Consider the following 11,294-nt stretch of genomic DNA (forward strand, 5'->3'; position numbering starts at 1 on the left):
GGAGAGGGAGGGGTTAATGTATGCCTGGTGCTTACTAACGTGTGTGGGGGGAGGTGACTGAGTGACACAGGGACAGATCGCATGTTCAGCTATGCTGAACCCTTTAATCTGTCACTGTCTGTCACTTAGGAGATCAGCCCGCTTTGTTTACACAAGCGGGCGGATCTCCAGACTCGATTCCCCGACGATCGGGGAAGAGCGGCGGTGATCACCGCCGCTCCTCCCCTGGCCCGACTCCTGCTGTGACTGAAAACAGGGGGAGCGAGCCTCCGGCGGCACGCGCACCACCCACAAGGGGGGGAGTCCAGCGACGTAGGTCTACGTCGCTGGACGGGAACGAGCCATTGTGCTGCAGTAGAGGCACAATGAGCGGGGGTAAAGTGGTTAAAGTGGGGTGTTATCTGAGTAAACTTTTTCAAGTGTATTTATGTCCTGCAACAATATTGCCTCTTTTGCTGAGTGAAGTCTGGTACACACAGTGCCAAATTCACTGGCCAATTTTTTGAACAACTGGTGTGATAGACCAGTGGCCCCCCAATAGCACATATTGAAGCGGGGGGGTTATTTAACAGTATACTTTTCTAAGATTGTATTTTAGTCCTGCAAAAATTTGGCCTCTTTTGCGGTGTTAACTGTGCTACACACATTGACAACAGATACTGGTCAATTATTTGTAGAACTAGTGTGATAAACCTGTGGCCCCCCAATACCACAGATTGAAGCGGGGTGTTATCTACACAGACACATGGTCTAGCAAACACGGGCAGGGAATATACAGGCCGACACTTACGGTTCTGTGTACTGTGAACGCCTACCATACCTCTAGCCATTAAAAACTACGTTTTTTGCTGTCAGTTCAAGCCATGTGTGCTAATTTTTGGAGCCTATACAGGCCGACACTTACGGTTCTGTGTACTGTGAACGCCTACCGTACTTCTAGCCATCAAAAACTAAGTTTTTTGCTGTCAGTTCAAACCATGTGAGCTAATTTTTGCAGCCTATACAGGCCGACACTTACTTCTGTATACTGTGTGAATGCCTAATGTACCTTCAGCCACAGAATACTACATTCTTAGCTGTCAGGTAAACCCATGTGGGCTATTTTTTGGTGCCTTTTATGGCCGACACTTACTTCAGTTACCTGTGAATGCCTAATGTACCTTCAGCCACAGAATACTATGTTCTTAGCTGTCAGGTAAACGCATGTGGGTTAATTTTTGGGGCCTGGAATGGCCGACACTTACTTCTTTATCCTGTGAATGCCTAATTTTTCAGACCGGAAATTAAAAACAATGGGTCTGTAAAGGTTGGAATGGATGCGGACCCATTTTACAGATGTGTGAATGGACCCTATATGTATTAGACAATGTATTTACCGGCTGCTGTCAGTTCTGGCTGATTTATGAAAAAAATATATAGATTTTTTGCTGTAAAAAAAAAAAAATTTAGGGCAACTTTTTCGATTGCAATACTTCTGTTATGACATTGTCCATGTGCTGGGACTATTTGTGCACAGCTAGTACGTCTTTTGTGGCTGCAAATATGACCTAAAGGTTTTTAAAGTTCGCCTCCCATTAAAGTCAATAGGGCCCACCGCGAACTCGCGGTTCGCGGACTTTTTAGAAAATTTGCGGCTGGCATTCGCGAACCGCCCCAGCCGATGTTCGTCCATCACTAGAGGGGAACCCAGAAGGTGGCTGAGGGAGAAGATAAATGTTAGGGAGGCTTGTTCAGAGTGTTCCTGTCTTGGAGTTGCTTCCCCTGGGATGCAGCCTGTGTACTGGAGAATTGATATTAGGCCTTGGCCAGTGCTTAATATAATATAAAAAAGCTGCCCTAAATGAAGATCCAAAACATGAAGTTTCGTATAAAGTCCTCAAAAAGTCCCATACACCAATAAATGTATATAAATGTTGGCAACACAGCCACTTCCTGTGCTGGTGGAAAGGAATTCCTCTGCAAACAAGCTGCTGCAGAGATCGAGAGTGGGATCATTATCAGCCACATTTTGAGTCCTGGATGGTTATCCGCAATATAAAATATTTCTTCTGGTAAGCAGTATTATATGTCGGTGGCGGTCACATTCGTGGATTGAATTTGTCGCACGGAATTCGTGGCTACATTTTTTACTTTTCTCCGTTATGCTATCACTTTTTTATATCTGGTAAGCAGATTGAGATGTCGGTGGTGGTTTCTCACTAAATCTAGCACTCTTTCTACATTTATTTCACATAAGAGATCTATTCATAGTGTGTAAGTCAATACAGTATCATGCTATGAGATGTATATTTTTATATGCACGTGATTGACGCCTGTTGAGTTTGGTGTAATGCCAGTGGCTTTGAATACCGCTTTGAGGGTTACTCTGAGGATTTGCCTTTGATTCGGAGCATCATCATCCTTTAGCAGGCGAACATATCTGCTATTTCTGGTAAGCAGTATATAATACAAACATTTATTCAGAGGAGTCAATATCTGGATGCATTTGGACTTTTTATAATATTTTATGATTTTCATCACTTTATACATTTATTGGTGTATGGGACTTTTTGAGGACTTTATACGAAACTTCATGTTTTGGATCTTCATTTAGCGCAGCTTTTTTATATTATACTTTTGGGATGTTTGTCACATTTACGTTGCAGCTATAAGTTTTTGATTTTTAGCGTGGTTATTACACATTTAATTTCTTACCTTGGCCAGTGCTTGATTGACACAAAGAGTGATAATTTTTTCACAGAAGAATGTTGTATGGAAGCTGTGACAGAAGTCCTAGAACATTCTGAGTAGGACTCTTTCTTAAAGCGGAGTTCCGGCCACAAAATCAACATAATCGATTTTGGGCCATCCGCTTGCTCTTGGTCACCTGAAAAACAAATGGATAGTTACGATTTTTTTTTTGTTTACTTACCTTGTTATTGAAGGAAAATATGCTCACCTTTCTTCCACTTCCTCTCTCTGCGGCCGCGGCCCACGCCGTCACTTCCTCTTTGAATTGATTCCTGGGAGCTGAACATCATTGCTCCCAGGAATCAATGCGCCTGCACCGGTCCCGATCATCACTTCCGGTGCGGGCGCCTCATTCCCTGCTAAACAGCTTCTGGGCATGATACAAGGGTGGGGACTGTTCATAAAGAGTCTCATATTAAATGGCTATCCACTCTAACTCCAACAAAGACTGATGCTAGAGTATTTGTGGTTAAGAGACTGACAACTTGTATCTGTTTTGCATTTTGGAGTATCCTGCGCCCCATCCTTCTCTACTGTCGATTGCTGCAATAAATCTACAAAAAGACATCCCCTACGCTAAACTTTGTTCGGGTGAGTGGAACTGGTAGTCTCTAAACAAGTATGAGAGACCTGGGCCATATTCAGCGGCCCCTTTGGGGGTGAGTGCTATATAAGTTAAACTAACCATTCTGTACTTCCTTGGTAAAGTCTTTGATCACTTTTTAAATATAAGTACCACTTTGGCCTTGCACCAGTCTAGTGGTACACATGTAGAGAGAGAGGGGAAGAGAGGAGGGAAAGAGAGACAGAGGAAATACACCAAGGTGGCGAACAGGAGCACAAAATAATTATTTTTCGGTAATGGAATGCAATATTAGGTTTAATAATGGCCTTTACAAATGTATACATTGCATAATCTCTGAATTTTGCTTACACAGGAAAACCTGAGCCATTACTATGAAGGTAATCCGTTATCGAATGTCTTTCTGTTATTGGTTTTTATTAAAACAGACTCATACAAAAGGCGCTGGTATTACAGGAATTATGACGCATTCCACATTATACATGCTTATTTGTGGAATAACAATATAAAGAAAGCAGGCTTCTTAAATATTAATGTAGCTTTTTGTAACCTGCACTTTTTTTAAATAGAAATTATGTAGCAAAACATTTGTGACACATTGTAACTAATTTAAATGTTAATATGGGTCATACTGTACAGTTTGACATAAATAATAGTGCTTTTGATTATTTTTGAATTAAAGAACTAATTCCTAAACATTTGCATTATTTAATTCTTATGTTATTTTTGTTTAGCTAACAAAAAATCTATTCTATGCAATAGTCTGCAGAGGTAAAGAGGTGTAAGATCTCCCTCAACTTTTATGGACTAAGGGCTCTTTCACACAGTCCGTCCGTCAGACAGACTCCATTTATCTCAGTGGGGGATCGATCCACCAATCCCCCACTGAGCAGGAGGATGACTGCTGACACCTGACATCTGATGCCCCATAGAGATGCAAGGGGTGACCGTTCAGATCCGCCAAAAAATCTGAACGGTCCGCCTGTGTGAAAGGGGCCTTAGTTGAACTACCCGAACCTCTGAAACGTTAAAAGGAACTTTTATTGATACTTGTACCATCAGATTGCTTATTATAGCTTCTCCAATGTAACTTTATTATATTTTATTTTACTTTCTGTTTGATTATATTACTTTGCAATTTCTTGAAAAATAATACAAATTACCTTAAAAAGTATGCTTGTCACACTCTGTTCAAACAGGTTTGACTCATACCCTGGGGTCCAATAATCATTTTCATAGTTTCATAGTTGGTAAGGCTGAATAAAGACAGTCTGTCCATCCAGTTCAACCTGTGTGGGTGTATGTGTGTCAAAGGTAATTTTGGAACCCCATATACACTGAACAAAATTATAAACGCAACACTTTTGTTTTTGCCCCCATTTTTAATAAGCTGAATTCAAAGATCTAAGACTCTATCTATGTACACAAAAGGCCTATTTCTCTCAAATATTGTTCACAAATCTGTCTAAGACTGGCCATGCATTATACAATTTTGTTACAATTTTCTGTACAATTTTCTTGAAATTTACCTTCAACTATGTAGTACAAAGGCCTGCCTAATTGGATACAAGTAAATGTGTTGTTTAGCGTTGACCTCATATTATGTGGTTTTATGGTAAATCTAACAGAAAATTGTACAAGAAAATTGAACAGGTATGGCCAGATGTCGCAAGTTTTTAGGGATCATGCAATTGGCATGCTGACTGCAGGAATGTCCACCAGGGCTGTTGCCTGTGAATTTAATGTTCATTTCTCTACCATAAGCCGTCTCCAAAGGCGTTTCAGAGAATTTGGCAGTACATCCAAACGCCATTACAACCGCAGACCACGTGTAACCACACCAGCCCAGGACCTCCACATCTAGCATCTTCAACTCCAAGATCGTCTAAGACCTGCCACCCGGACAGCTGCTGCAACAATCGGTTTGTATAACCAAAGAATTTCTGCACAAACTGTCAGAAACCGTCTCAGGGAAGCTCATCCGCATGCTCGTCGTCCTCATCAGGGTCTCGACCTGACTGCAGTTCGTAGTCGTAACCGACTTGAGTGGGCAAAGGCTCACACTCGATGGCGTCTGGCACTTTGGAGAGGTGTTTTCTTCACAGATTAATCCCGGTTTTCTTAAATCTTTGGGTTCAGCTCATGAAAAATGGGGACAAAAACAAATGTTGCGTTTATAATTTTGTTTAGGGTATCTTAATTTTACTTTGATATACAGTATTATGGACATTATCATAGCAATAATAAGCTGTGTATTTACAACTACTGCTCCATAGGTCTGTTCTTGGTTACCTGGCTGCTATGTGATATTTCAGTTACATAGTTACATAGTTTTTGAGGTTGAAAAAAGACATCAGTCCATTCAGTTCAACCTATGATGTGTGTGTGTGTGTTTGCTGTTAACCGTACATTGTATACCCCTGTATGTTGTGGTCTTTAAGGTGCCAATCTAATAGTTTTTTGAAACTATCGATGCTGCCTGCTGACACGACTGCTTGTGGAAGCGAATTCCACATCCTTACTGCTCTGACAGTGAAGAACTCCTTACGTATTTAAAGGTTAAACCGTTTTTCCTCTAGTCTTAGTGAGTGGCCCACGTGTCTTATTGTATTCCCTTTCTCTAAAAAGTTTTTTCCTTATGCTAGGGTCGCCAGTACAGTATTTGTACATTGATATCATATCCCCTCCCAAGCCTCTCTTCTCCAGAGAGAATAAGTTCAGTGCTTGTAGTCTTTCCTCATAGCCGATGCCCTCCATTCCCCTAATTATTTTTGTTGCCCTTCTCTGGACTCTTTCCAGTTCCAGCACATCCTTCCTGAGGACCGGTGCCCAGAACTTGACAGCATACTCCAGATGTGGCCGGACCAGAGTCTTGTAGAGTGGGAGAATAATCTCTTTATTTCTGGAGTGAATCCCCTTTTTTATACATGCCAGTATTCTGTTGGCTTTGTTTGCAGTGGCTTGGCATTGCATGCCACTGCCAAGCCTGTTGTCCACTAGTACTCCTAGGTCCTTTTCCATCTTAGATTCACCCAGAGGTTTCACCCCTAGTGAGTAGCTTGCTTTCATGTTTCTGATGCCCAAGTGCATTACTTTACATTTTTCAACATTAAACCTCATCTGCCATGTAGTTGCCCACCCCATTATTTTGTTCAGGTCGGCTTGTAAGGTTTCCACATCCTGCATAGAAGATATTGGCATGCTTAGTATAGTATGATCCGCAAATACTGAGATTGTGCTAGATATCCCCTCCTCTAGATCATTTATGAATAAATTAAATAGGATTGGTCCCAGCACAGAACCTTGGGGGACCCCACTTTCCACACCCGCCCAATCCGAGTACTCCCCATTAATCACCACCATCTGGACTCTCCCCTGGAGCCAGTTCTCTATCCAGGTACTCACCCTATGGTCCATATCTACATTCCTTAGTTTGTATAGTAAGCGTTTGTGGGGAACGGTGTCAAAGGCCTTTGCAAAGTCCAGATACACCACATCCACAGGCTTACTTTTATCTAGGTGGCAGCTCACTTCATTGTAGAAGGTTAATAGATTGGTTTGGAAAGAAAGATTTTTCATGAATCCATGCTGATTACTACTAATAATACCATTTTCATTACTAAAGTCTTGTATGTGGTCCCATAACATCCCCTCCAAAATCTTGCAGACTACTGATGTTAGGCTGACCGGCCTATAGTTACCCGGGATATATCTCGGCCCTTTTTTAAATATTGGTACCACGTTGGCTTTTTTCCAATCAGCTGGCACCATACCCGTCTGTAGACTATCCTTAAAGATCAGGAATAATGGTCTGGCAATCACCTGGCTGAGCTCTTTAAGAACCCTCGGGTGCAAGCCATCCGGTCCTGGTGATTTATTTATGTTAAGTTTCTCTAGTTTAGTTTTAAGTCTATCTTCTGTTAGCCATGGCGGTACTTCCTGAGGTGTATTATTTAGTTTAGCATTACAAGCTGGGTTAGTGTAGCCCCCCGATTCTTTTGTGAAGACTGAAGAGCAGAAATTATTTAACACTTTCGCCTTCTCTCTGTCCTCTGTGGCCAGATTTCCTTTGTCGTCTTTTATGGGGCCATTGTGTTTGGCCTCGCTTTATTACTGATATACTTAAAGAATTTCTTGGGGTTCTTTTTACTCACTTCCGCTATATGTCTCTCGTGTTCTATTTTAACCGCCTTAATTTTGCTTTTACATTTATTATTACACTCTTTGTAAAGCTTGAATGCTGTCAATGACCCCTCAGCCTTGTATATTTTAAAGGCCTTTTCTTTAGTATTAATATGCATTTTTATGTTGGAGTTTAGCCACCCAGGGTTTAGTTTTGCTCTCCTAAATTGATTTCCCTTTGGAATGCACTGGCCAATCCCTTTGTTTGAAGCACTCCCATTTTTCCTCCATGTTCTTTGTTCCCAGGGTTTGTAACTCTTCCCATGCTTGCATGCTTGGTACTTCCCCAACCCAAAGTCCAGTTCAAGACATTTTTTTTTATGAAATGGGCCCAAAATATAAAACAAAACAGCTCAGGCTGCAATATTGATCTTTAATCTAGAGATGTCTCCACAGTACTTTATTTTTTCCACAAAATTCTGTTTTTGAATGCCATAGAGCATCTTTCAAACAAGGAAGAATGAAAAAAAATGTATTATGAATGCAAAGCTTTATAATAGCATAACGGCAAACCAGTGGTATCCAAATAAAAGGGCCCAAGGGCCACATTTGTATCAAGTTTAGTGAGGGGCTGCCTCTAAATCAGTTTTTGTTGCCCAAAAAATACCAGGCGATGGCCATATGCACTGTATAATACACAAAAGAAGACTTGCATATATAGCTAGTTGCCTTGCCAGCTGTGTGATCCCCCCACTCACCTTTCTCCTCACTGCTGTGAACAGTGACAGAGGAGTCCGGGCTGTATGTTTCCTGCCCACTCTTCTCCCTCGCCACCCCCCCATCCCACTCCCCGGCCACTGCACAGTAAAACAGACAGTAAGGACTCCTGTGTGTTGTGCAGCAGCAGGCTGTATCCTTCTCTTACCTGCTTAAAGGGACAGCTTCACATGCACCACCTTACAAATAGGTCCCAACAAAAGCCGGCTAATGTTGACAATTAGGCATCAACTACTTTGTAGCCACCTCCAAGGGTACCTTTTATCAGGAACACATGAACCCACCCAATAAATGTCCATTTACAATTTTTTGTTTGTAGGAGCCGGAAAAGAATTGCACCCACGATCAGCAGATCCGGGTGCCATGCAGGACTACTTCAGGCTGTCAGTGTAAGCTGTCTGCCTATACATCATACGGGCAGGCAGTTTCACAAAGACAGAAAGGATCAATAAACTACTTAGAGCGCTCAGCAGTGCCCTGGTAATTCATTGAGAACTACAGGACAACAGCCACAAATGCTGATGAAACTTGTCTCTCACTCTCTGTGTCACAAGAGACTCACAAATCCAACAAAACAGTGCCACCAGCCCACCATACCCTGTCTGGACTCTGGATGGAATGCAGTCTGACACAGAAAAACACACAAGGGAAAAAGGGACAAACTCATTGGCCACAGATAATACACCACACTGCCCATCTGAAAATCAAATGAATCCAAATATATCCAAAAGAAATACGAATGCATTCATCAACTGTTTATTAATATTCAGTGATATTGAATAGTCAGAAAGAACGAAAATACAAAAAATGAAATGATCCAAATGTAATCAATTTGTTAAACTCGTAGGCTGAATTTTTGTTAGTTCTTTCAGATTTTAGTATTTTCGGATTTTTGTTCTTTCGGGTTTTCGTTCTTTCGGATTTTTGTCCTAAATAGATGGTGCTAAGGGCTCCGTGTCATGAAGTATGATGTTGATCCATTATCCAAACAACACAGGCAGTAGTGCAGTTAGCACCAACTATTCAAAGATATTGGATACTCCCAAATGAACTGTCAGGGGCTCTGTGTATGAGCCACTCATATGATGTTCTAAGATCCTTGGACCTTCAGTTTATTTTCTTTTTTATACACCTGGTTAATTGTGGCTATGCCCTGTGGTCTCTTAGGGGGATCCTTCTGTGGAACATGTGGGGCCCTTGCTATCCTTATGGGGACATCTGACACACAATTAAACTGTGGTATAGTTACATAGTTACATAGTTAGTGAGGTTGAAAAAAAGACACCAGTCCATCCAGTTCAACCTATGATGTGTGTGTGTGTGTGTTTGCTGCTAACCGTACATTGTATACCCCTGTATATTGTGGTCTTTATGGTGCCCATCTAATAGTTTTTTGAAACTATCAATGCTCCCTGCTGATACCACTGTTTGTGGAAGAGAATTCCACATCCTTACTGCTCTCACAATGAAGAACCCCCTGCGTATTTTAAGGTTAAACAGCCTTTCCTCTAGTTTTAGTGAGTGGCCACGTGTCTTATTGTATTTCCTTTCTCTGAATAGGTTTTTCCATATGCTAGTACAATATTTGTACATTGATATCATATCCCCCCTCAATCGTCTCTTCTCCAGAGAGAATAAGTTCAGTGCTTGTAGTCTTTCCTCATAGCTGATGTCCTCCATTCCCCTAATTATTTTTGTTGCCCTTCTCTGGACTTTCTCCAGTTCCAGCACATCCTTCCTGAGGACCGGTGCCCAGAACTGGACATCATACTCCAGATGTGGCCGGACCAGAGTCTTGTAGAGTGGTAGAATAATCTCTTTATTTCTGGAGTAAATCCCCTTTTTTATACATCCCAGTATTCTGTTGGCTTTGCTTGCAGGGGCTTGGCATTGCATGCCACTGCCAAGCCTGTTGTCTACCAGTACCCCTAGGTCCTTTTCCATCCTAGACTCACCCAGAGGTCCCCCCCCCCCCCTAGTGAGTAGCTTGCTTTCTGGTTTCTGGCACCCAGGTGCATTACTTTACATTTTTCAACATTAAACCTCATCTGCCATGTAGTTGCCCACCCCATTATTTTGTTCAGGTCCGCTTGTAAGGTTTCCACATCCTGCCCAGAAGATATTGGCCTGCTTAGTTTAGTATCATCCGCAAATACTGAGATTTTACTCGATATCCCCTCCTCTAAATCATTTATGAATAAATTAAACAGGATTGGCCCCAGGACAGAACCCTGGGGGACCCCACTTTTGACACCCGCCCTATCTGAGTACTCCCCATTAATCACCACCCTTTGCAACCTCCCCTGGAGCCAGTTCTCTATCCAGGTACTCACCTTATGGTCCATACCTACCTTCCTTAGTTTGAACAGTAAGCGTTTGTGGGGAACGGTGTCAAAGGCCTTTGCGAAGTCCAGGTACACCACATCCACAGGCTAACCTTTATCTAGGTGGCAGCTCACTTCATCATAGAAGGTTAATAGATTGGTTTGGCAAGAATGATTTTTCATGAATCCATGCTGATTACTACTAATAATACCGTTTTCATTACTAAAGTCTTGTATGTGGTCCCTTAACATCCCCTCCAAAATCTTGCAGTCTACTGATGTTAGGCTGACCGGCCTATAGTTACCCGGGATATATCTCGGCCCCTTTTTTAAATATTGGTACCACGTTGGCTTTTTTACAATCAGCTGGCACCATACCCGTCTGTAAACTATCCTTAAAGATCAAGAATAATGGTCTGGCAATCACCTGGCTGAGCTCTTTAAGAACCCTTGGGTGCAAGCCATCCGGTCCCGGTGATTTATTTAGGTTAAGTTTCTTTAGTTTAGTTCTAAGTCTATCTTCTGTTAGCCATGGCCGTATTTCCTGAGGTGTGTTGTTTAGTTTGGCCTTACAAGCTGGGTTAGTGTAGCCCCCCAATTCTTTTGTGAAGACTAAAGAGAAGAAATTATTTAACACTACCGCCTTTTCCCTGTCCTCTGTGGCCAAAACTCCCTTATCATCTTTTATGGGGCCAATGTGTTCTGGCCTCGCTTTCTTACTGTTTATATACTTAAATAATTTTTTGGGGTTCTTTTTA

Source organism: Pelophylax lessonae, assembly GCF_965119305.1.
Source record: "Pelophylax lessonae genome assembly, chromosome: 3".
Lineage (NCBI taxonomy): Eukaryota > Metazoa > Chordata > Amphibia > Anura > Ranidae > Pelophylax > Pelophylax lessonae.